Source organism: Triturus cristatus, chromosome 5_1 (assembly GCF_964204655.1).
Source record: "Triturus cristatus chromosome 5_1, aTriCri1.1, whole genome shotgun sequence".
Taxonomy (NCBI): domain Eukaryota; kingdom Metazoa; phylum Chordata; class Amphibia; order Caudata; family Salamandridae; genus Triturus; species Triturus cristatus.
This window is the reverse complement of record NC_140587.1, coordinates 678,383,985-678,405,718: the sequence shown is the minus strand read 5'-3', so window position 1 is coordinate 678,405,718 and position 21,734 is coordinate 678,383,985. Positions and strand designations below refer to the sequence as shown.

The 21,734-nt window shown below is 44.1% G+C and overlaps 1 protein-coding gene across 7 annotated transcripts in view; it reads right to left on the bottom strand.

Annotated features, from left to right (window-relative positions):
* The window catches only part of PCMTD1 (protein-L-isoaspartate (D-aspartate) O-methyltransferase domain containing 1), a 327,051-nt gene that overhangs the window by 277,798 nt on the left and 27,519 nt on the right, over positions 1–21,734 (bottom strand). For 2 of the 7 annotated variants that reach the window (XM_085605646.1, XM_085605642.1), the window contains exon 2: positions 10,732–10,880. The exons of 4 other annotated variants lie outside the window; for them this stretch is intronic. The gene's annotated coding sequence lies outside the window, so the exon portion shown is untranslated. The remainder of the gene's footprint in view (positions 1–10,731; positions 10,881–21,734) is intronic. One more of the 7 variants, XM_085605643.1, reaches the window with a different exon arrangement.

Sequence of the window (21,734 nt, the reverse complement as noted above, 5' to 3'; positions counted from 1 at the left end):
AGGCAGTCCTTTTGAAGCCTTCAACAGGTCCAGGAGACTACTGGACAGTTGTTCTGAGGGTCCAGTTTTTTATACCTGGTGCCAGCCTTTGAATTGGGGGGCAGTGGGATTTTCTATATTACAGCCAAATCTAGCTCTGTAAAGGTCTCCCCTTCCCCTGTCAAGGCTTCAGGAAATCCTGGGTGACCAAAGACTAATGTCAGTATCCTCTGTATGTGCTGGAGGCGAGCCCCTTTGAAGTGCAAGTGGGGCAGGGAACAGCTCCGCTCCAGCCACAATGGCAGGATGGCCCATCCTGTCCAAACCAAAGTCATTTTGTTTTACTGTCTGGGAGGAATACATAAAGCCCAGCTTCAGAGGCATTCACAGTCATGTGACCCAGGTCACTGGCAGAAGGCACCAATACTTTGAAAAAGATAATGCCAACTTTCTATTAGTGGTATTTTCAGAAGTGTGGCTTAAAATTTGACCTTATCAATAAAGAGGATTTTAGATTACAATCAATTTGAGTCTAAACATGATATTTATACCTGCTGCTAATCAAAGGTTAGCACTTATTTAATGTGAAAAGGGACCCAATGTTCTCCAGTGAGAGAGATAGGCCTTACAGTACTGAAAACCAAATTTAGGAGTTTTCACTACCAGGACATGTGAAACTTAAACTCACATGTGCTACTTTAAAATACAATGCACCATGCCCAGTGGGCCTTTAGGGCCTACGTTAGGGTTGACTTATAAGAATTAAAAAGGAAGTTTTAGGCATGGCAAAATATTTATTTTGCCAGGTCGAAATGGTAGTGTAAAGCTGCACTAGGGGCTGCAATGGGACAAGTTTTAAAGTGCTACTTTAATGGGTAGCACAATGAGTGCTGCAGGTCGACTAGTAGCATATGCTTTACAGGCCCAGAATACATATCGTACCATATCATAGGGACTTATAAGTAAAATACATGGGGCAATTGGGTTTGGGCCAAATTTACCATGTCTTAGGAAGTGATCATAAGCATGTTAACGCTGGTTAGCAGTGGTAAAGTGCAGAGTCCTAATACCAACAAACACAAATTCAGAAACACTGATGGGGCAGGGCACGAAAAATCATAAAAATTGCACTAGACCTGCAGGTCTAGTAACATGAAACATGTACTCGACCTAACTGAAATGCACTTGACCTCTGACTCTGAAAGCTGAGCAAATGCGACAAGTTAACAAGATTTGAAAGCATTTTTATTGCTCAATCACTTTGAGAGCAATAAAGATGCCTTTAAATCTTGCTATCTTGTCAAATTTGCTCTGCTTTCAGAGGCAGAGGTCAAGTGTCAGTTTGTCTTCCTACTCACCAGAAAGGGCAAGTAGGACCTAAAAATAGCTCGTCCTTATTGAATCTGACTCATAAAAGCGAGTGGATTTTTCGAACCCTGAGGGGTAAAGGCAAAAAGAATGGGGTTAACCCTACAGAGAGGGCTCCCAACCCGCGGCAGCCGTCTTTATAGACGCAACAAAGGCTTTTGACACTCTGGAGTGGCCGTACCTATTTTCTCTTTTCTCTAGAATCTGAATCACCTCTCGCTTTCTCAAGAAAATCGCACTGCTGTACTCAGCCCCGATGGCAAGGTTGAGGATTAATGGGTTAGTGCCCCCCCATCCAGGTGGCTCGGGGCACGTGGCAGGGATGCCCACTTTCCCCCCTGCTATTTGCTGAGGTGACTGAGCCGCTTGCAGCCAGACTAAGGCAGCATCATGCCCGGCGTGGCTTAGACTTCACTCCACGAGTGATACTGGTATCCCTTTACGCGGACGACGTAACACTATACGTTCAAAATTCAGCAGAGAATCTGGACCCCCTTATTCGGGAGGTGATCCGATTTGGGGGTGTAACAGTGGGGGCAACATAAATTGGGGGAAATCCATCATCTTTCCACTTACCCCTGCCACTGCCCCGTTCCAGTCGGAATTTCCGCTCCAGTAGGCAGATTCTCCAGTAAAATACCTGGGGATCTGGCTAAGTCGAAACACTGCGGATTTATGGAGCTACAATTACGGAAGGCTAATGGATTGGTTGGAGAGTAGATTAAAAATGTTGAAGACACTCCCACTTTCACTGGCGGGCCGATTGGCCATCGCAAAGATGGTAGTTCTCCCCAAGTTTTTATATGTATTCGTTAACCTGCCGCTCCCACTGACTGCTGAATTTAAACGGCGGTTACGCTCGAATCTAATTGCCTTAGCATGGACGGGAAAGCAGCCTCGTATTGCGTGGGAGACTCTTACGTCACCGTTTGAGCAGGGAGAAATGGGAGCCCCAAATATGGAGTTGTATTACAACTGCACCTAGGCTCAGTTTGGGTACTACTGGGTTTATCCAACAAATATTTATGGCGTACACTGCCGCGGAGAGCAATCGAGCATCTCAAACTCCACTGCACATGGTGATGTTTGGACCCCAACACAGACCCTGAGCTGAGATTGATACGGTAGGATGCACAGGGTGGGCGTGGGGGGGGGGAACTTAAATGCCGGGCTCGTTTGGAGACACTTTTTCCCCCTCAATACCACTTACCAAGCACCCTGAGCTACCTTTTACCGCAGAGACAGGGGTGTGCCAAAGGCTGAAGAAGCTGTAACTCCACACAATGGGGCGAGCGTTCCTGATGGGGTATTCATTAACCTAGACGACGCGCTCGGGAACTATAACACCGGAATGCTGGACAGGCTGACATTATCAGCTGAGGGCAGCTATGCGGGCACTTTTTGAGTCCTTTCCAGTGGCGCCTCTGACATTCCAGGTGCTGGAGGATATCCTGGTGTATTTCTCACCACGGAAACTTATCACTCGTTTGTACGCCGGAATGCAGCGCGCATCGCCGTTATGCGGTCCATCTGTGCAGCGGGAGTGGGAAGAGATCCTTGGGGGCCCCTTTGAAGAGGGAACATGGGCCTATTGCTGCGCGAAGATAAAGGAGATGTCGCCTAATCACAGGCTGCGACTTATCCATTTAAAGTTTCTCCATATGTTGTATAGAACCCCGGCGTGGCTGAGCAGAATTGGCTTATGTGAGGATGCACGGTGTGGGCGCTGCAGAGAGCTGGAGGCCTCCTTCTTGCATCTTGCCTGGGAGTGCCCAGAGGTAGCGAGATTTTGGGAAGGCACCTTTGATGTGTTGGATGCAATGACTGACTGCAGACTTGAGTGCTCCCCCCTGATGGCCCTTTTAGGATATGTATGCGGAGTGGCTGTGGAACACAGGAAAATGGTAGCAATGTTACTCTTGCTAGCTAAGTGACGAGTGGTGATTTGTTGGGGCCGTAAACAGAGCCCAAGAGTGATTGAATGGCTCAGGGACTCAGCGTTTTGTCACAACCAGTTGTCTGATTATTGGGAGTTAATGCCTACACAGTCACGCCCAAAGGACATATGGGCACCACTGCAAAGCTATCTTGACTCCCATCCTATCGAGAGCAGAGTGACCACCTCGGTGGGGACATAGGCATTCTAAATGTGCTGCAGGAACTTTCCCACGAAAGCGCTACACTAGCAGTTATAAATGGCATAAATAACACAGGGAGGTCTAGAGAGCAGCCTTTCTCCCCTCTTTCCCCCCAAATCCCCCCCCCCCTCGTTTCCCTATCCGTTTTCTTTCTGTCTGTTTTCTATTAAGCCTGAAGTCACCTGGTAACGCACAGGTTATGAGATGCTACAGCAGGTCGAGCAGAAGTCAACTAAGAGGTGGTCATTCGTAGAATTACAATGTGTGAGATTGATGATCACTGTTTGCTATGCTCGCTGCCATTACCTTGTAGCACTGAATGCAAGCAAAGTACTTTACTGTTTGTCTTTCTGTTTAAAATGTAACAAAAAGAAATAAAAATAAAAAAAATCTACAGAGCGTGGTGAGAGTTCAAGAGTTTTTGTGGCAAACAAAGAAGCTGGAAGGCAGCAAAGATGAACATAAATCCATAAAGCGAAAGCAGAAGTAGCTGGATTGCAGACGGTTAATGAATTCTGATGTAGTGTTCTTTAAAGAGACAGGTATTGAACTCTTTCATACACTGTCGCAGAGTTTGATATGGGAACATTTTCTAGATCATGGGTGCATAGATGGAAAAGGCTTGCTGCCTTCTTTTTTTTCATTTTTCACAAGTCTGCAGTCGATTGCTGTCTTGGCTGCAGGTGTACCGAAAGTGTATCTAGGGTGAATCCAAGTGACTTGGAATTCAGTTACAGGTGGGGTTCAAAGCGGCTAAGGTTTATGTCACTGAGCCGGGTTTGTACTGTATGGCAAATACCAGGAATTCTGCCTTGGTTAGATTGAGCTTCAGATAGGCAGTGGACACCTAGGTCTGGATGACGTGCAGGCACTGTTGAAAGCATTGAATGTCTGAAGCAGAGGAGATTTGCAATTGAGTTATGTATCATCGGAATATTTTATTTTATTTGAGGAGTTTTATATAGCGCGATCATGACCCGTCAGGGTATCAGAAACCTGTACAAAAAACTAGACAAGTTATACATACAGGGAGAAATGCAATAAGGAATAAGCAAGCAGCGATATAGATACAATAAAACACAAAAAAACACTCGGCCAAGTAGATTTAGGATCCGGAGGTGCCCACAGGAAAATAGACAAGCTGAGTAGCTTCAGGGCTACTATTAAAGGAATCTATTCGGCAAAATAGATGTTACTTCTGTTTTTGAAGGAGTTAGTCAAGGGGTTCAACCTGATTTCAGGTGGAAGTGCATTCCATATTCTTGGGGCTAGACCAGAGAAGGAGCGATTGTAGGTTTTCTTTTTGTGCGTCATACAGGCTATCTTCAGCTGGACCCTTGCTTCAAAAGGGAGCCGGTTTAGATGTTTTAAGTCTAGTGTAAAGTGCTTGAATCTTCGGGATCCTATGACAAGCCTAGCAGCTGAGTTCAATGTGGCTCTTAGTACTGCCTTAGGGTTAGGTAGATGTTCAATAAAAGAGAATTGATGGACCCCTGAGGGACATCACAGTGTTGGGTATGAGGGGCTAATCTGATGGGTGGTAGGTACACAATGAGTTGCCTTTTTCCAAGATAGGAGTTAAGCAATTTTAGAGCATTTCTCAAAAATTCCAAGATGATGGATTCTTTGGAATAACACATGGTGGTGGGCAGTATCAAAAGTAGCCCTGGGAACATTTTTAATTGTATATCTTGAGGGGGTTATCTGTGAATAGGGCATCAAGAAGCTCTATGTAGAGGTAGAAGATGACAGGGGACAGCATAGAAACCTGGGGACTCTGCATGTAATACAGATCTCTGGGAATCTGGCAGTGCCAATGTGAAAAATTGGTGTTGGTTAAAAAGGTAGAAGGTGAACCAGTGAAGTACAATAATAGTGAATCCCATTCCAGGCTTCAGGGTGCATATGAGGATGGGAGAGCCGACTGTCAAATACAGCTGAGTTTCACCACTATCAAAGGCAGGGGTCCCCCTTTATCAATCAATCAATCAGGATTTGTAAAGTGTGGCTGCATCACCCATGAGGGTCTCGAGGTGCTGGGGGACCATGCTGAAGCTGCAGCCAGAGAGCATTGTCTAGGATGTGTAAGGCAGTGGTCTCCGTGCTGCAGCATTACCTGAAGCCAAACTGGTAGTTGTGGAAGATATGGTTAGCACTGATTTGATCATGGAATTAAGCATACATTGGTTTTTCAATGATCTTGCAGATAAATGATGGGTGAATAATGGGCCAGTAGTTGTCAATGATCTTGCAGATAAATGATGGGTGAATAATGGGCCAGTAGTTGTCAAGTTCATCAGGGTCTAGTGTAGGTTTCTTTAGAAGTGAGAGAATGTGGCCAGACTTTTGGCTTTGATTTAAGTGAGAGAGGCATAGACAATAGGCAGTAGGGGTGAGAGAGTCTACTTAGATAGAGCTTTTATTAAGGATGAGGGTAAGACATCATCTTCATAAGAACTGGATTTAAGGGAGTTGAATATGCTGGCGGGATCTGCGAGAGATAGGAGTTTGAAGGTAGAACATTGTCGGATTCTAAGGGAAGGGGTCAGCATAAGAGATGAAGCAGGCTCGGTGTTCTTGATGTGTTGTCAGACCTTCTGTATTTTTGTCACTGAAGAAGAGGTTGATAGCATTGCACTTTTCTGTGTAGTGAGGAATAGGTGGGTTTGGCAAGGGGTTGATGCAGTACCTGTTTTGAAATGTGTTTTGCCTCCATTGGCGCCTTCATTGACAGTGTTGGTATTGCACTTTGCTTTAGCTGATGTGATCAGCTTTTTACATATTGTGCAAGGGACTTCAGTATCATGAGGTCATCAGAAGTTCTGTTCTCTCCCATTTTCTTAGTACATGGGTGCTTGCACTTGCGTGTTTTAACTGGGGCTTAGATGTTCACATGGTTTTCCAAAAAGGTGTTGAAGTTGTTTAGAAAGGTGTTGGCATCGAACGTGAAGTTGATGGAATAAGGGAGGATTTTAAGCATTAAGCTGTCTATGGAGATGTTTCTGAAAGATCTGAAGGTTTAGTCGCCTCTTCTGTGCAGACCATGGTGTGTTGGTAGAATGCTGAGCAGGAAGCTCAGGATAGCAAAGTGGTTGATCTAGTCAAAAGTAACAAATGGTTTGAAATAGATTGCTGGGGAGGTTGAGAAGGCAAGGTAAAGAATGTGGCTTTTACAGTGAGCTGGTTGAGCAACATGCTGTACCAAGTGAAGGGTCTCGATAAGAGTGAAGAAATGCCTTTTTTTTTTTTAGAATGTGTTGCCTAGGAGGTTGAAGTCACCCAAGAAGGTAATGAGGGCATGTCAGTTCGACGAGTTGGTAAGGAGAAATTAGAATTCATCAATAAAGTTCTTGTTCTGTTCGGGAGGTCTCAAGATAAGATGGAAGGTGGAGGTCGATGTTGCAGACAATGGGAAATGGCATATTAGTAGCTCAGCAGACTTGAGTGGTACTTGTTTGCATAGGGAACTGGACCAGGAGGACTTATGGATGACAGAGTCCTTCTACCTTCTTATGTGCGCAGTCCACATGATGGATGATGTGGTCTTTGGGAAGAAGGGTGTCTAGAATGTGTGAGGCTATTGAGGGGGAACCATGGTTCTGTGATGAAGAGGACGCCAAGCTTATGGTAGGTGATGAGAGATGCAACATCTGTTGAGGGGAATACTGCTGAGCATGCATTAATGAGCATGAGTTGGAAAGTGAGTTTGGTAGTTTGAGGGTGTGTGGTAGATAGTGAAATGTGTAGAAGGTTAAGTCTACGTGTTGTGCAAATGTTATGAGAGTGTCCAGCTATCTACATCTGGGGCAGTAATTGTGAGGATTGGTAGCATAGGGTGCTGGTTGAAGTACACAATTATATCTTGCCCAGTATTTCCAGAGAAACATGGGCTCATATCCAAGGCCTTCCAGACAATAAACGGCCCGAATTAGTGATGCCCTTGTCTGTGTCCACCCTTTGCTGGGGACAAAAGAGCAACTAGATTGCCAGGAGTGAAGGGAAAAGACAGGAAGTGATGTCACTTTCTGTGCAGATGTTGGGATACCAGTGATGTTCCTACCTATAAAGATGGTTGATAGGAGAAGTGTTGTTGAGATGCATTGCTACCAGCTAGGTCCTTAATAGTGAAGGAAATGCTTTAAGGCAAGCAACACAATGGGACAGAGTCACAAAGCTATTTAGCACTTTGGTTAACTAGCTCATGCAAATGTCTTTATTTAGTTCAAGATATTCACCAATCGTCACTAGTCAATCATTTACTCGAAGACAAGATCACCTTAGGATGGATAAATCTCACTGGAAAGATGGGAAACCAAAAAACTCCAGAGTTTGCTGGTAGTCAAAAACTTTCCTTGGATATGGTAATAGATGTATTTCATGGAAACAGATTTACTTCACAATGATGGTAATTCACAGTACACCTAAAACAGCAACTAATACCTGTGTATGTCTAGATACTTTTTTGAATTGCCTAAAGTCATAAATATGCAGCCTTGTAAAAGTCTAATTCTGTAGGAGCATATTTTCAAATGTTTTTGGTGAAATAGACCAGTAAAACTATGTGGAGGCATGCATCAGACCAGTCCTATTAAGCAATTCTGGAGAGGGCTCAGCAAAGTGCACGAACCTTAGGACTCAGCAAAGTGCACCTATCTGTGCTTGGAAGAATACTCCGTGAAGATGGTGTGAGGAGAGTTGGCATGAACATATTGATGTAGGCACATAAACATACTGGAGTAGGCACCAATACCTAGCATGCCACTTGCTTGTGGACTCCAGTTCCTGCTTGTTCCAGACTGATCTAGTGGCACTGATAGTCGTATATTTGGTACCCAGGTATATCACTAGCTAAAGGCACTCTGCAGTGTATATGGGGGAGAGTAGATAGAACAAAGTAATGGGTGTGCTACTAGCAAAGGGGTGGTCAGTTACGAATATGACCCCACAAAAATCTCCCTTCAAAGAGGGGAACTCACACTGTATCAAATTTCCAATCCGAGCACATCAAAAGTCCAAAGCTGAATAATGTTCATAAACAGAATTATTCTCATTGTCCACTTTTAATTCAAAGTATTCAGTCCAGGGCAATCAGTATCCAATTCCTTTACAGCAAATGCAGATTCCATACAACAGTTCAATATTGATCCATTTCATGTAGTCAGCATACATTTCCTCAGTTATGATACAGCTAACTACAGCTAACGTGTTTCGTCGGTATTATGTCATACCACAACTTCTTCAGGGCTGTAAGATATTAATACATAATATCAAATCACTGTATCCAAAGGACCGAGAAGGACGCTAGCATCACTTACTCCTTTCGGAAAGATCCAATATTTGGGAGAAGTGATGTAGGAAGAATGGCGATATTCCCACATAGGAGACCACATATATAAGAGAAAATGTGTGTAGTGAAGGAAAAGTGTGCAAAGAAGTACACTTAAAATGTGAAACGTTGGATATTACAAAGAGATTTTTTTTTTAAATATTTGAAAATTCGCAAACCAACGAGAAGAGTTAAAAGTAGAACACACACCAAAGTGATGCAACGCTTGCAAAATTGTGTATATTGTGACATTTCCACATACAATGCAAAAGCGTTATATACAATTAATAGCCAAAATGTGAGAATATGATCTCTTTGTCATAAAAATACTATAATCAGCTTCATGCACACTGCAAACTCAGAGATTCACAGTTATGTTTTTTTAAACACTACAGTAGTGAACTGGATTCCATTACATTGTAACTTACTGTTCAGTAATCCAATCTAAAAGAAGGTAAACACCAATATAGGTATCCTAACCTCTATGATATTGAAACTATTTTGCCCTGTAAGGTATGTCTGAAAATGTATGATGTACCGTTCTAGCCAGGACACAGTACAAGACGAGTGTTAATAGAAGTGATATGCACCATGACGATGTAACATTTAACCCTCACATAATCATCTCAATTGTTGTAGATTAAAATAAACAAGAAAGTCTACTTTATGTAGATGCTTCAGTGGCATGCAGACATATTTTCGTGTCATATCTGTGCAGATACACCATAAATTAACAAGAGCACAAATTACAATTTTGTAAGGTCGCAGTACTGGCTCCACAGTATGGCCTCCATGCAGTGCGGGAAAACCATTTTAAGGCCTTTGCAAACAGCTGTGCAGTTTTCTTATTCAGTATGATTTGGATACAAATTTCTCACTGTTCTCAAGTCCCAAAAGTTTACCGCTAATTAAACTAAATAGTTAGGTTGTATTAATATATCAATTTGTTCTTTTGTTTTCTCTCGGCTAAAGCACATTAAGCTCAAATTTACTATTAGAACATTTGATAAATCAAGGTTATATGCGGTGATAAATGCAATCCAATAGCGGTGTTATTTAAAAGTCAAATATTTTCTGTATAGCATTTGCTACTTGTAAGTACAGAGACGTAGTTAGAAGGACTCACCTTCAAATCATCATACAGCCACTCTTCAAAATAACAGGGACATGAGACCACAATTTTATGTTATGTACCCTTTAAATTGCACTCTAGGTCCCAGTTTAATATTGCTCATTTTAACTTGTCCTCGGGTAGAGGAATACATTTCGATGAGGATTTGAACAATTACTCTCGAGGCGCTTTTAGAAATTAGTTTGTTACATCAACTTTACATAGTGGCACTATCAAAAGCCACTGCATAATCCATAAATGTTTAGTGTAGTGGTGCCTTTCTTACCAAGACTTCAACTAGATGAGGAAATCAAAATATCCCTGCGAAATACATTTTGGGAAAGTGGTCAGACTCTAGGTTTCTCACCCCATATTTCTAGCATTTTGAGCAACCTTCATGCAAATATATTTTGCAGAGGTTGTAGCATTGCAATTATTCTATTGCCAATGAGCAGCGATGTATCTCATTTTGTTTTATAAATTAGAAAGAAGATGCCCTCTAAATACAGCAAGCATGTGCCTTTATTCAAAATAGCATGTAAAGTGTGGAATAAAATAATACTGCACCAGCATGGATCAGTTTTAAAAGAATGATTAGACCATCTGTTTTTGCCCTACAGCATTTGAACTTTCACTATTAATGATAGCATTTTTTTTGTATTGTTATTGTGCCTATTTATGTCGCATTAGAGTACTTCAATGACAATACATAGTTTGCCATCTGGCAAAGTACCTTTATACAGACAAATATAGAATGGGTGATGGATCATCTATTAGTTCAAGAACAATAATATGGAATAGTTTCTTACCTGTAGCTCCTGTTCTCTCGTAGGGGAATTTCTATTACAGTTATAGGCACTCAATAGTACCGCCCATGTTCGGGGACCCCAGAGCAGTTCTTCAAATTATCTTCTTAAGTGTGGAGTTTCCCCTTTCTTTGGGAAGGCCTGCAAAGACACTTAAGAGACAGATTATGCAGCCATTATACCTAGGCTGCAATAGCCACATTAATCATCATGAAGACAAAAAAATACCAGACTAAGGTTTTTGAAGATAATTTTAGATGATTTGCAAACTGCATAAATATCCCTCACAAACCCCTTTTTATGATTGAGATGAAGGAGAGAAGGACAGTCATTATATGGCTAAAAAGAGACTGTGACTTTAAGTAGCCAGAGACCACCAGTATCCCACAAGTATCCCATCATGCACAGCAGGGTGCAGTTGCTTTAGTTCTTTTTGAAGGCAATTTAGATCATATGAATACCTCTGTCCATTTCACCGGGAAGGAGGGAGGGCTGCCTATGACTGTAATTGAGATTCCCCTATGGGAGAACAGGAGTTGCAGGTATGAAACTATTCCTTCTCTCGTAGGGGATTTCAATCTATAGCCATACACTGAACAGAGTAGCAAGTCCATCCCCATATAGCATGGTGGAGGAAACAGAGGATCAACTGGGAAGCTTAGCCCATCCCCATATAGCGTGGTGGAGGAAACAGAGGATTCAGGCGCGCAACACCCATTGGACTCAAAGGGCTTCAGCCCCCCCATCGTGTGTGGCAGCCCAGGATGAGACACCTTCCCGGGCAAAAAAGCAGCCGCACCAGAGCACTTTACAGGTCTTTAAAAGACCATTTGCATGTTAATGAGGCCTTGCTGTTGTTTCACCCCTTCTAAGAGCCCCTGCAGCTCCACTCTGCCTATTGCCTAGAAATTTTTGCTCAGCCCCCCCCCCCGAAATTTGACTCTAGTTGCGCCTCCGAGAGGATTAACTGGGAAGCTTAAGCAAATAGATTTCTGTGGGAAGCCTGTCCAACTTGAGCATCTGCTCTAGTGTCAGAATCTAGGAAGTTGTGCTTGGTAAATGTATGAACTGATTTCCAGTTAGCTGCTTTGCAAAATCTGGAATAGGGATATTGCGTAGTAAAGCCACAGTAACCGCTTTCCCCCTAGTGGAGTGTGCTTTAGGTTTAGTTGAGTGTTTTGTTAGCACAAAAAAATGCAAAACACTATCCATGGTGAAATGGATTGCGTGGAGTTGGCTAAGCCTGGATGGACTGGACTGTAGTTGATAAGCAATTGGTCAGATCTTCGGGTGTCTTGTCAAGATAGAATTTCAGAGCTCTCCTTACATCCAGGGAAGGGAGAGTCCGTTCCTCTGGAGGAGAGGAATTCTGAAAGAATGTTGGCAATGAGTTTGTCTGCTTGACATGGAAGTCTGAAACAACTTTTGAGAGATATTTCGAGCAAGTTCTCATAACTACTTTGTTAAAATGAAATTAACTGTATGGTTCATGAGAACATAGTTCTTGGATCTCGATAACCCTCCAAGCTGATGTTATTGCTACAAGGAATGCTATTTTTCAAGAAAGGTGTTGTAGGGAAGCTTTGTGAATAGGCTCAAAAGGATCCCACAAAAGGCAAGAAAGCACTATATGGAGTTCCCAGGGATGAGAATGTCAAAGTATGTATTGTGAAGGTCGATGAAGCAAAGCAAATCTCCCTGGTGTAATTGGGGGTAGATTTGATGCAAATGCAGCATCCGGAACTTCTCCTGACAAATCAATTTGTTAGTGATTTTGAGATCGAGAATGGGTCTAAATTTGTGTTTGTCCTTCCTTGTTACCAGAAAGTACATGGAGAAAATGCCCTTCCCCCATTGCCTGTGGGGGAATGGCTTCCACTGTGTTCTTCTGCAAAAGGGTGTTGACTTCCAACCTTAGCAAGCTGAGATGGTAAGTGGGTGGCTTTGGTGGAATGGATGGAGGTGGGGTGGTAAACCCAAGACAATATACATTTTGCACAATATTCAGAACCCAGGCGTCTTTAGTGATGCGTTGCCACTCTGCTAGGTAATACTAAATACTTCCCCCTACCAGAGTGGATAACAGGAGAGAGGGAAGGGTGGGACTCATGGTTTGGTTCCTGTTGCCCGCTTCCCTCCTAGGCCAGGCTTTTGGGAAGAGCGTCTTCTGGTCTGTTTTCACTGAGGTTGGTAAGATCTTTGATATTACTACTTAGATCTTCCTGTGATCCAGTGAGGGGGTAGAACCCTCTGTGGGCAGAACCGAAGTTGGTAGGGTTTGAATAATTTCTGTTCATTTTTAGGGTTTTCAAGACCCACACCTTCTAGAGTGTCCATTTCAGTTTCCATTCCTGCCGTTTGGTGGTCCGCATGACTTCTAAAGGGCGCCGAGCCTGAGAATGGCAAGCTCTAAATACGATGCTGCCCCTCCAGTTTGAGGGATGTCAACCAGAGCCAAGAATGTCTTCTTATAGTCAATCTCTGATGGTAGGCATGAGCAGCTAGTAACGAAGAATACACTGCAGAGCTAATGATTTCATTCGAGACCATTGTGCCTTCAATGGCGATTTCTATGAATTCCTCTCTCTTATCTCTCGGAAGATGTTCAGCAAAATGCTGGCTAGAATTCCACAGGGCCAAATCATATCTGCCCAAGAGCGCTGGCTGCCTTCATAGATGCAGCTACTGTGTTGCAGACTTTGCAGCCTGCTGAATACAGTAGTCTGCTCTCTTTATCTGGAAGAGAAGATGTTGCTGGAGAAGTGAAATGGTATTTTTAGCGGCCAAAATTACTGGTGGAGGATAAGATCGGAGACATAGAGGGTCGTGATCTGGAGGTTGGTACTTCTTTTGAAGCTTGGATGGAGCAGAATTCACTATGGCTGGCGTCAAAAAGTGTTCAATGACAATTGCAAGGAGGCTGGGAACCAGTGGAAGCAAAGGTCACAAGGCTGTACGTTGAGTAGCATTTCGAAAATGACCGATGTGGAAGGAGTAGGATGAGACATCGGTATGTTTAGCTTGGTCGCTCCTCGGATTCCATCTCATGGAAGGCTGTAATGTCATCCACAGGGAGACACGAAGATGTGGGGAGTCTGTCAAAGTTGGGGAACATCTTCCTGTAGTAGTGGAGGAAGTATCAGTTTGGTGCCGATGAGATCGTGAACTTAATCTGGTGTGGTAAAACAAATGGCGACGATGAGAATGTTATGAAGAGGTGGAAAAGCGCCTAGATCTATGGTGACAATGATAAAGTGGTGGTGTGATCAAGAGTGCAGTCTAGGCCTTAGAGGTGGAGGTATTGAAGACACTGGAAGAGGCGCTACTGAGGAGGGAGTGCTAAAGGAGGAGGAGGCGCTATTGGTGAAGGTAGTGGCGGTAGAGGCAGAAATGGCTGTAGAGGAGGTGACAAAGGTGGAGGCAGAGACTGAGATGATGGCAGCTCAACAAGAAAGGGTGAATACACTCTTGAATAGTGTAAATTTAGAGAGGAATATATTATCCTCCTCTTTTTCCTTGTCTCCTGTACTCTCTTTAACGTCGAAAAACTCTTCGACATCGGCCTATTCTGATTTATGGATGTCAGTGCATCCCTCGACGTCGACTTCCCTCGACGTCGAACCACTACTTCTTGACGGCTAGAAACTTCTCAACGTCGAACGCTGTTGGTGAGTAGATGGTGTATGCCCCTTCGTTGTCAACTGGGGTTGGCTCGACGGCGAGCGGCGATGCTCCCTCGACATTTAGCCAGCTCTTAACGGCAAACAAGTCGGCGCCATACCTTGCCTCGACGTCGATCCTCTCGCCGTTGACAGGGGCCGATGTTGTTTTTGGCTGAAAAAACGCTTCTCAGACCTTAAGCGTCCTCTGGAGGTTGAGGAAAGAACCATGGTGGAAGACTGACCTTCACCATGCTGAGGTTCCATTTGTAGGTTATGTTTATTGGCTGCGTCTCTCTTCAGATCCCTAAGGGCAAATTTTCTCTCTTTCTATTAAAGAGCGCCGCAAAAATGTCTTGCAGATGTGACTGGCATCAGGCCGATGCGCTGAAGGTAGGCAGATGATACAGACTTCGTGAGAGTCTGTTTTGGCCTTTTTCCTACTGCATTCAGGGTACTTGACAAATAATTAAGGCATTTTATTTGTCAAAACACCTCCCTTTTCTGTAAAAAAAAAAATAAACGACAGAAAAGGGAAGGCAGAGAAGAAAAACGCTGAGCATAGCGGATATTTAGCAATTTCTGAGAACATTTTGAGAGAGAAAAACATATAAGAGGTTGAGCTCAATGCTCTAGGGTCCTGTCAGCAGGAGCCGGAAAAAAGAACTGAAGCAACTGCCACCTGCTCTGCATGAAGGGATACTGTTGGTCTCTGGGTTCTTAAAGGCACAGTCTCTTTTTTCACCATATAATGACAGCCTAAGAGTCTGGTCTGTCCTGTTCTCCTTTATCTCTATCATAAACAAGCATTGGCATAGCCAATAGGTCTCGCCTTTGGGACCTTATAAGTGTTTAGCCATGCAACAGTTGCATAACTAAATACTTATAAGGTCCCAAAAGCGAGACCTATTGGCTATGCCACGCGGCCGTGCGACCGTGAAAGTGATCGCGATCAAACATCAAAGCAGTGGTAGCACTTTTTGGAGCCCTCTCAATAAGTCTCGCCAGACCAGCGCATGCGCTGGGTCAGGCAAGACCTAAAAAGGGTTTGTGAAGGATATTTATGCGGTTTACAAAGCATCCCAAATTATCATAAAATACCTTATTCTGACCCTTTTTTGGTCTTCATGATGAAGAATTTGGCCATTGTAGCCTAGGTATATATACTGCATAATCTGTCTCTTTCTTAAGTGTCTTTGAAGGCCTTCCTGAAGAAAGGGGAAACTCCACACTTAAGAAGATATATTGAATAACTGCTCCGGGGTCCCCACCCATGGGTGGAACTATTTAGTGCCTATGACTATAATGGAAATCCCCTACGAGAGAAAGAAGGGTAACCAAAGGGAAAATTGCGTGTGTGGCTGGGGAGGGGCAAACCTGCAAATCCCTGGGGAGGTGGTACAATAAAATGATGAAATCATGACATGCTAAACATGAACCCTGAGCAACATGCCCGTCAAAGACTCTACACCCGGGAGTGTTATTATGTGATCTTGTGCCATGCTCCAGGGAACAGGATACAACTCAATCATTGGTAAGAACAGAAAAAATGTCACGACAGGTGGAGCCATAGGGGTTAAAGCTTTGCCGTGCCCCGCAATAATGTACAAGTAGCTGCGATATCAGGGGTAAGGCAGACCACAGTATTCCAGACAAAGACCTCATATCTGGTCAAAAAGATTAGTCTGATACTACAACAGATATTTGAGGCATTTGTATGTAGTGACTCAGAAAAGCTTTGAGATCCATTCATCTTGGTTGGGTACATCTGCCAGCCGACAATGTTGAACGATACAGATTTTAGCAGTGAATAGTGCTGTACCCATCAATCTTTGCTGATAGGATGTGGTTTTATCATAAACAGAAGAATTGTGTAAAATTGCAACCCTCGCTAAGAATTGGATGAACAGTCTGTGGTGGTAAGCAGTATTTATCATAACCCTGCCAGTAACTACACAGTCTGGTGCATGACTATAATATGTGCAGTGGTTCAGTGGGGCATTACATCTCCAGGAAAGACCATTTGTGCTCAACTTCTCCCTATACAACACAAAGGGGGACAAGTACCAGTTGTTTAGGATTTCAAAATAGGTATATTTCAGACAGGCCTTGCATAATTCCTGGTCATGGGTAGTATATAAAAATACCCAGTTATCCTATTTACTCTGTATCTAGTACATTTTACCTAGTGGTTTCTGGATTCTGCTATGAAGCGTAAAGAGGATGTCAGTGTACTGTATAACCCAGGCACCACTCCAGTTGATTTGCCCTATTTTGTCATGCAAGTATTGGGGATTCGAGGATTGGGAAGGGGCCAGATCCAGACTCACCAGTTAAGCAGTGTACCAGTTGTTGGAATTTCCAACACTGATAGAGCAGCAAGTGATATTTGTTACATAAGTTGTCAAAAGCTTTTAGGATATCCCAGTTCATCAGGTTGGGAAGTTTAGATATGCTGCATAGTGTCCATGCCTCCCACTTAGAAATGCAACGCCGAATTACCAGCCCTACATTGTGACATGTAGGTGCCCTGCTGTGGATTTGTGCATGCATCATGAAACTTTTGTGGGACATACTCCAGTTGACCAGTATTGTTTCTGACAGGGGGGAGGAGGTTAAATCAAGGAAGCTGGGCTGAGCAGCTGTCTTTTGTAAGACCCATCATGTCCCCAAAGTAAGTGCTTTCAATGGTGGCCTACTTCGGAGGATTTTTACAGTCATGATTGGAGTACGATAGCTATAAAAGCAATTACACCAAGTGGTAAGAGTACGTCAGGCAGTAGTAGATCTCTTGCTGTTGTGGCAGTATGAAGCTCTGAAAGTTTGAGCAAAGCTTTTCTGCCCCACAAAACAAAGTCCTTTATTCAACTGTGCATTGTTTTCAGTGCCAAAGGTGTAAACAAGAGGGGTAATGTCCCCAGCAGCTAACTGTAGCATGAGGCAACTAGCAATTTGATTATTTGTACTCTGGCCTATAGAGGGCTATAGTCACGACCATGGAGTAAAGTCACTGTCCATCTAGATGCAAGTGGCTGGAGGTTGTCTGGAACCATGTTTTTCAAACCTTTAATGACTAAGAAACTTAAGTATTTCAAATTACTAGATTGCCATTGTTGGAAAGTTGATTATGTTTAAAATGACAACAAAATGACAAAAATCCAATGTAGGGAACCGGAGATATGGATTTTCAAAGATTTAGCATTATATAGCACTCAGAAACATATAGCGCCTTATTGGGATATCTGGTCACGATAGACCGGCTCAAAGTCAAAGTTTCAGGCCGACCGCGATGGAGACCTGAGTGGCTACAACTCGCGGTAGGTCCCGGTCACAGTTTTTACCTTCAGACTTAGAATCTTTTCTGGAGGTTTTCTTCCCGGGGTCCCTTGAAGCTCTCAGCCAGTCCGGAATCGGCGAGGGTTCGCCGGATAGCCTTGCGATGAGCTCCCGGTCAAACTTATGGAAGTCCGACCTCCAGAGCGTTCCAGTGGGGAGAACCCAGGATCCAGTTGAAGGCAGGCGGCTTGGCTTTCGCGGTTGCCCACGGTCACCTTTTCTTCGTTTGGACTTAGAAACTTTTACGGAGCTTTTTCTCGCGGGGTCCCTCGATGCTCTTCACCAGGCCGGATTCGGCGAGGGTTCGCCGGTCTTGGATATCTTCTACTCCCGGTCAAACTCTGGCTGTTGGACCTACGGAGCTTTTAGCGGGACGAACCTGGATGGCTTGGCTGGCCACGTTGAGTCAGTTCCTCTATGTAGCTTTTTGTCCAAAGTGGCTCCAAAGTTCTCCAAACTTCTTTCTGAAGTTCCTCGAGGGGTCCCAAAGTGTCTCAAATGCACTCCAAGAGTCTGGAAGCTCCAAGATGGTCCTTGGAAATAGAGGACTTCAGTTCCCACAATCCACTTGGACAAATCCCTTATAAATCCACTGGTGTTCTCCAGGTTGAGGATCCTTGGTGGTGATGGTCCAGGTGAGATCTGTTAACCTGTAGCTTGCAGGGAGTCCACTCTTTAGTTCTTTTGCAGCAAGGTAATCCACAGGGCTGTAGTTTCAGCTGGTGCAGTCTTCAGAGGACAGGCCTTAGAACTTTGCACCCCAACTTCTCAGCATTGCAACGTCTTGCTTCCTTAAGTTTTAAGCAGCAGATCTGAGAGGCTCTGCCCCTCTCAAATACTTATTCCAAGTTCTCTGGGTCAAGCAGGAGGTCACTGCTAACCAATGCAAGCAGGGCAACTCCCCAAAAATATGACCACATCCTGTAGAGTGTGGGATTATTTTGTCCCAGAGTGCACCAAATCCTCCAAATTCATAATGGCTGATTTTCCAGCAGGGAGGTAAGAGCTGGCTAAACACACCCCTTGGATGGCTTACTTTCCATAAACACTCCCACTTGCATCTGTGCATTCCTTCCATAAGCCTAGCTCTGGCTGAGGTGAAAAGTTAAGAGTCGTAAATTACACTAAGGCCTCCTCTTCTCTTTGAAGACCATGGTTTACGACTCCTTCCCCTGCTCTGGCAATCCAGTGTAGCAGCACACTGCCCTCCCAGCAGAACTGGTTAACCCCAGGGACTCTTTATCACCTCTTCAAGGCAGCCTGGCTAATCCACTTAACTCTGACCAATCAGGAAAGAATACTGGAAGGCTGAATCTGGACGACTTACAAACAAAAAAGGCTTATAACGTATTATATGTACACTTTAGGAGAAATTCAACCATATCATTTTCTTGAGTTTATTAATACCATTCGGGGAAGTCTTTGAGTGGTACTTCTAGCCCTCTCCTATCAAGAGTTATTAGTTAATAACTTCCTACCATGTTAACCTATGTAGCAGGGGATTTGCAATGGGAAAAATTACTTGGGCCATTTTTCCAGCACCAGGACTTACAAAAATGTATTTTATATGTATTTTGCTTATATGTACAGGACCCCACCCCATGGGACAACTAGGAGAGCCTTTAAGGAAAATATTGCATATCCTCCCTCCACAGGGCTCCTAGCACCAAAGTCGAATTTGGGCAGCACTTTATCACAATGTGGGGAGTGAAATGTGAAAGTTCACTTAACCCAGGGCATATAAAACTCATTTTATAAGGGTCTACCTTATAAATAGGGCTCCCGGTTTTCAGTTTTTACAGATTTTTACATGAAAATACAGACGGAAATTAATATTTCCTTTGTCTGTATTTATATTTAGAAACAGCAAAATACTAGCAAATGTTGCCGCGCTGCAAGTGCACAAGACCGTGAACATCACGCGTCATGCTGCTGTTTCATTTACACTGGACAGCTGCACATTCTACAACAACTCAATGAACTTGCCGTTTACCACGGCCAAGGGTGGTAACAAAGCACTGTCAGGACACTTGTTAGCCTAAACTTCGCCAAGTGCCTCTCCTTCCCACACAATGCCGTGAATCACTCAGGTGGTTCCTGAGTAGACGGCTGCTGGGGGGAGGCGGGTGTCTCTCCTGAGAGGGGCGTCGCGTTGGACGCACTCCCGGGCGAGAGTCAACATACCTATAATTCAGATCTCCCCATCCCCACACACAATGCGAGAGAGGCAGGGCGAGGGCTTCTAAGCAGAAAGGGCCGGCGGGGTGGCTGCTTCTTTCGATTGCCGGATGTTGTGGGGAGATGTATTTATTCTCGCTGTGAGTGTAGCGTTATGTGGCTGAGAACATTTCTATAAATAATCTTAGACCCTCTTGGGGGCGCGCGCCTGTGTGTTGGTAACACTCCCAAATGAATCACAATTTGTATGTAACACCTCCTGCCAACCTTAAGAGCTTCTAGCAGCGCTAATTTACTTTCAGTACTCGGGGAACGGCGTGTGTAGCAATTCCCCCAAGATCAGACAGGTTGTCGTGGCTGTGTGAAAAGATATTTCAAGGCTAAAGTTTATTTAAGAAACCTTAAATACAACTGGCAGAGCCAATGGCCAAAAAGTAACTGCCACAAACTACGTCCAAGCAGGAAGGGCAAGCTCGTGGCTCGTGACATAAGCAACTAAACCCAGCACTGGTATTGCTTCTAGCTCCCTTCTCCCCATGGCTGCACAGTAAGTTCTCCCAGTCTCCCTCCAGCATCTTTACGTTTCAGTGATTAGGCCACTGAGCACAGGGGGGTCCTGTAGACACTGCCAGCAGTCTATTAGGAAGGGGTGAAAAAAACAACAAAGCCTCGTTAACAAGTGAATGGTCTTTTTAAAGACCTGTGAAGTACTCGGGTGCGGCTGGCAGCTCAAAAACTGTCTGTGTGTGTGTGTGCCCGGGAAGCTGTCTCAGCCCAGACTGACACACAGGACGGGTGAGGGGAAAGGGGGGAGTATGGGGGGGGGGGGGCTGAAGCCCCTTGAGCCCAATGGGTGTTGCACGCCTGGTGGAAAAGATGGCCCCACTGTGCAATCTGGCAACCTGGGAACCTGTAAAACCATGCTATGAGGTCTGATCACTTGGAAACTAGTCAGCACAATTTGAGTGCTTGGCATTGATGTTTTGATTGGTTTGTAAAACAATGCAGGGGAGACAGCTACCTTAAGATCTGTACATTCATCCTCACAGTTCGACCAAATAGAACACTAATCCCCTCCAGCAGAGCCCTAGCCAAGCAATTGATTGAAAATCCTCAAAATGGATTCCCTCATCCTTGCAAGCAGCTATTGCCCTCCGAGGTCTCCCCTCTCGTACATTGACGGTGGCAGTGCCCTCACATAACAACCGAGCGCAATGGCAGTCTGGGATTTTATGTCAAGACCGGAGGCTAAGATTATTGCAATCTCCTTTAGTGCGCCACCCACACCAGCACCTCTAAATTTAGAATTATGACAAAATTCCAAGTACAACAAAGGGCTAGTACCAACAGACATCTTCCTTCTGTTTTGCTGCTGCTCACACAGATAAGTTTATGTGTGCTGTCGCTCCTGTTGTCTTGTGAATAAACAAATGATTTTTAATTATGAGAATGTTTGGAAGGATGTTTTATGAAACATTTCTGCTGCAACCTGTGTGCCAGGGTTAATGGTTTTTTGGTTACTTACTTAGCGAACATCGTATCTTACTTTAATACGCTAAGCAAGTGTATGGATATCAAGTGAAACTGATTTGATTATGTTTGAGAAGCTGTTATGGCCTGCGAGAAGACATAATAGGATGTTTTCTCGCGCTTTATGTGAGAACTCAGTGTAAACCTTTTATGGGTGTGTTTTAAATATCTGCGGTAGGGAGCGGCTTGCGGCAGGAGAAGCTCCATCAGGCTATTTGCGAAAGCACGACTGTTTATTGTTTTTGAACACGCACCGGGTGAGGAATGAAAGTGGAAGATAAGGATTATTGATATTAATATCTA